Below are 5,376 nucleotides of genomic sequence, written 5' to 3'. Positions count from 1 at the left end.
CCTTAGAAAAATTAGGATCAGCATCATACAACTCTTTCATTTCATCAAAACCAAGAACTTCAACTTTCATTTCAGTCAACAAAGAACATCTTCTACTCAATGCATTAGCAACTTTGTTAGTAACTCCACTCTTACACTTGATCAAAAATGTAAAATTCTATAAGTACTCAACCCACTTCATATGTCTCTTATTCAATTTATGTTGACTTCCCAAGTATTGTAAAGCTTTATGATCAATATGCAATACAAACTCTTTAGGAATCAAATAATGTCTCCACTTCTTCAAGGCTTGAACAATGACATAAAATTCTTGATCATACACAAAATACTTCCTCTTAGCATCATTCAACTTTTCACTTAAGAAAGCAACAAGCTTACCTTCTCGACTTAATATAGCTCCTATTGCATTACCACTTGCATCACATTCAACTTGAAATACTTTGTTGAAATTAGGCAAAGCCAATATAGGTAATTCAAGAACCTTTTGTTTCAAAGTCTCAAAAATTTTATTAGCTCCATGTGTCCACTTAAATTCTTTTTTGTCTCCTCTCATTGTCTCAATCATAGCAATACAAATAGCATTGAAATTCCTTAAAAACTTTCTGTAAAAACTAGCCAAACCATGAAATGATCTTACCTCACCCACATTCTCAAGTGTAGGCCATTCCAAAATTGCTTTAACCTTCTCAAGATCCATCTTCAATCCATTAGCTGAAATCACAAATCCCAAATACACAATCTCCTCTTGCATAAAAGAACACTTTTATAGATTAATTAACAACTTTTCCTCCTTCAACCTCTGCAATACTTGTCTAATATGCTTAAGATGTTCTTCCTTATTCTTACTAAATATCAGAATATCATACAAATAAACAATCTCAAACTTACCCAAAAATCTTTTTAGTACTTTATTCATCAACCTCATGAAAGTACTTAGGTGCATTAGTCACACCAAAAGGCATAACTAGCCATTCATACAAACCATCTTTTGTCTTGAAAGTAGTCTCCCATTCATCACCTTCTCTAACTTTGATATGATGATAGCCACTCTTCAAATAAATCCTTGTAAAATTCTTTTCTCCACTCAAACAATCCATTATGTCATCCATCCTCAACATAGGAAACCTATATTTCATTGTTATCTTGTTAATGGCTCTGGAATTAGTACACATTCTCCATTCTTGTTATTCATATATCAAATTGCCTCAATTCCTACCTTTTTGATGTTATGGTTATTTTCAAAATATGCCCCATTTTATGCATTAGAATGGCCACTTTCCCCTAATTTTTTTAAAGAAATTTCACCCTTCTAATTCTCTGGCTCGCTTCCAGCTCCATCCAACACTTTAAATTTTATAAATCTAGCTTCTGAACCCAAAGTTATCATAGGTTAATGGAGAGAACCAAAAAAATGTATTTTCAGTTCTATCTTTAACCATTAACCTCCCAAAAGGTTAAGGTTAAGCTCCAAATTACGTATTTTGGAGGTGGTTAATTAACCCCTCCAAAATTATGTATTTTCTCTCCCATCATTAACCTCTCACAAGGTTAAGGTTAATGGGTCAAAATACACATTTTGAACCAATTCATTAACCATTAATCTCTTAAAGAGAGGTTAATGTTTGCATCCAAAATACACATTTTTGAGATGGTTATTAACCTCTTGAATTTCTTGATGAAGGATTGGGTATATGGGTGGTTCATGATTAATCATAATGAAAACTCATGAATCTATAGATGACAAGCTATTTGTGTAAAGTTGAGCATCTCACTTCTCACACATACCAAGATATGAAAGCATGAAACATTAAAAATTGCAAATCTCTACCCAAGTTAAAAAGAAAGCCAATTATGATAGGTTGGTGGAATGTTTTGAAAATGTCTGAGAATGTTGGTTTGACATTGTCTACAAATTGCCCAGACAGCCAAAAGTAGAATCCAGCTGCGGCTTGCTTCCTTTTCCTAGTAGTGACCACAAACAAGGCACATGAACTACTTGACAAAATGCTCTGAGGAAGTAAGAGCATGGAGAAAGTAATTCAGAGGGCAATTGATTTTGTAGTTGTCTATAATCAAGTTCCAACCATGGTACATGATTTAGCTCAATTAGTGAAATAGGTTTTTAAAAGGAAAGAGGACACTTGACTTCAACCAAAAATAATGTTTGATTGAAAGAGCTCGTAAGGGTCAATGAACAACTTTGGAGCTGTTGCCTTCTCTTCATCACAAACTACTTTTACTAGTGTTTAGAATGGCTATGAAGCCTCAACATCTTCTTCCACTAGTGTTGTTATTCATGTGGTATGAAATTAAGAGATATGCTAGAGCCTTTTGCATCAGATTTCTTAAAATTTTGTGAAGGTATTTCACAAGGTGCAAAGATGTTTTCAAATTAGAAATCCTTGACAAAAACCTTGTCTAGTGAAGTGCATAGAGTGGCCTTGGATGTGTTAAAGGGAGTTGGTAATGCTCATTGGGCTGCAGTGGGGCTTTTGAAAATTGCTAATGTGTTAGAAAGATTGGACAAGATCTCTAAAAATGATAGGGATTGCATAGACTTTCTTAAAGGCATGCTGGACTTGGATAAATTTATCAAGATGGTTAAAGATATTGATGCTGATTTACACAAAGTAAGTTTGGGGAAACTGTCAGAAGCTCTTCATTTGATACAGTGGTGCAATTTCATGTCATTCCTTTATCAGATGCAATAAAATATCCAAGTTCCTACTGATGAATAAAATCTCTAAAGAACTTGTTTATGTATGTGGCAAAGTGGAAGAAATGAAAACTGATTCTAGTCTGCAAATGAATTATATTATCATGACTTCAATTACTTTCCCAAAGAAAAAATCTTGTAGTGATGATTCTGATGGAAGGCTACAGTATCAACTGATAGTTTATATAGGTTCCAGAAGATTGGCCTTTGATCCCACCATTGCCATCATATGGAATAGGCAGAGATGGAGGTAACCTGAGATATAGCAGCTTGATAAATGGGTATAACCTTGTAGATGTTGTTATCACAGGTGATAATGGCACTGTAGATGGGCAAGGTGCAATTTGGTGGGAAAAATTTTGTAAGAAGTTGAAATATACACAAGGTTATATGGTTGAATTGATGCATTCAAAGGATATAGTAATTTCCAATCTAACTTTCCTGAACTCACCTACATGGAACTTACACCCAATTTATAGCAACAACATTCTTATCCGGCATGTCACTATTCTTGCACCACTTACTTCACCAAATATGGATAGGATTGGTCTAGATTCCTATTCATTTGTACACATTGAGGATTGCTATGTTGAATTGATTGATGATATAGTTGCAATAAAGAGTGGATGGGACGAATATGGAATTGCATATGGAATGCCCAGTCAACATATTGTAATTCATCATGTTGTTGGAATATCACCTACAAGTGTTATAATTGCACTGGGTAGTGAAATGTCAGGTGGCATACAAGATGTTCAAGCAGAGGATATCCAAGCTATTAATTTTGAAGCAGGAGTAAGAATTAAGACATTTCTAGGTAGAGGTAATTATGTCAGAGATATATATGTAAATGGAATGACAATGGTCAACATGAAGTGGACATTTACCATGAAAGGTTCTTATGGGTCCCACCCTGATGATAAGTATGATCCAAATGCTATTCTAGTAGTGGAAAGAATAAGCTATAGCGATGCAATAGCAATAAATGTAAGTACAGTAGGAAAATTAGATGGCATTCAAAAAGCTCCATTCAAAGATATTTGTCTCGCCAATGTTACCATATCCATGGCCCCAAAGTCACAAGTCTTTTGAAGTTTCAAGATTTTAAATTATCATTTTGTGATTAGTGTTTTAAAATGTCATTTTGGTGAAAGGTTAAGGATTTGATCATTTTTGGGTTAATTTTTTTGAGGTTAATTAACCTCACCCAAATCACATATTTGGGAGATAGTTATTAACCATAGAGGGGTAGTTATTAACCTTTGTGTCTATATATGGGCTCTTTTGGGCTTTATCAAGGGAGTTTTTGGACTTTAGAAAAAGGGAGCACCATGCTGAAATTTTGATTAGAAGATGATATTTGGAAAGTATGTACAAATCTTGTCTTTGTAATCAAAGGTTCTTCTTAGGTTCTTGGTGCAATAAAATAAAGGAATGTGCAATTTGAGTTCTCTTCTTTTGAATCTAAATTGTTAGAAATGTCGATTCTCTTTGCAGTGAGCATTCTCACAGTATTGTGTAGATGTTTATAAATTTTTGGATCAACATTGTGCTAGTAATAGTTCTCAAGCATAGGTCTTGATTGTTGTTATTAGCAGTTTATGTTAAATTCAAGGAAGCTATGAAGTCGTGTGGTGCATTCATCATCATGAGCTTTCTCATCTTTTAAAGTTTGATTTCGTATTTATTTGAAGGCTCCAACATTATATCATACGAGGGAGCTACCCCTCTAAATGTAGAGGAAAGTCACATATCAAAGGCCTATCTAACCGTTGTGAATGGTTTGCCACATACACTCTGTTGGGCCATTATTACTTTGACAAATCTATTCACCAACAATTCTCCATTCCTTTTAGGGGCTAATATAGTAGGTACAACATATGGATTCAAGCTTTCTCTAATCAAATCCTTTTGCAACAACACATGCACTTGTGTATTAAGTTCTTCATTCTCTATAGTTGTCAATCTATATGATGCTTTGTTTGGAAAACTAGCTCTAGGAATTAGATCCACACAATGACTTATACTTCTTATTGGAGGTAAACCATCAAGAATATCATTAGTCATAATATCTTTATACTCATTTAGAAATTCTATAATTTCTACTAGTACTCGGCTATCACTATCTGCTATCAGTTGGTCATTACTAGCTTTTGCTGCTCAGTCATTACTATCAACACTTGGTCCTCTAGGAACTATGGTAAAATAGACTTGATTCTTTTTCATTTCCTTTTCAAATTGTTTTCCATTCACCATGCAAATTTCTATTGTAGTATGACTAACCTCATCTGGACTTTCAATCAAAGGCAACAATATTTGTTTCTTTCCATTTACCCAAAGAGTATATTGATTCAATCTTCCATCATGCACAACATATCTATCATATTGCCCAGGTGTACCCAACAAAATATGAGAACAATCCATGGGCATAATATCACACAAAACTTCATCAAAGTAATGTCCAATTTTGAACTTCACAAGGCATTGCTCACTTACAAATATCTTATGCTCATCTTTGATCCATGAAACATGATAAGGTTTGGGATGTTTCAGCCTATTCAACTACAACTTTATAACTAGCTCCTCTAATGCAAGATTTGTAGAACTTCCATTTTCAATGATCGCCTTGCAACATCTTCTAGCCATCTTACATCTTGCCT

General features: G+C 34.2%; 1 pseudogene; it reads left to right on the top strand.

The window, feature by feature from the left end:
- The first annotated feature begins 2,303 nt into the window (after positions 1 to 2,303).
- Positions 2,304 to 3,808, top strand: LOC149577350 (putative polygalacturonase pseudogene; annotated as a pseudogene).
- The last annotated feature ends 1,568 nt before the right edge of the window (positions 3,809 to 5,376 follow it).

Source organism: Cupressus sempervirens, chromosome 1 (assembly GCF_028749045.1).
Source record: "Cupressus sempervirens isolate cs-2001-9-10 chromosome 1, ASM2874904v1, whole genome shotgun sequence".
Classification (NCBI taxonomy): Eukaryota; Viridiplantae; Streptophyta; class Pinopsida; order Cupressales; family Cupressaceae; genus Cupressus; species Cupressus sempervirens.
Note: the sequence above shows the minus strand (reverse complement) of the source record. Positions and strands in the feature narration are given on the sequence as shown.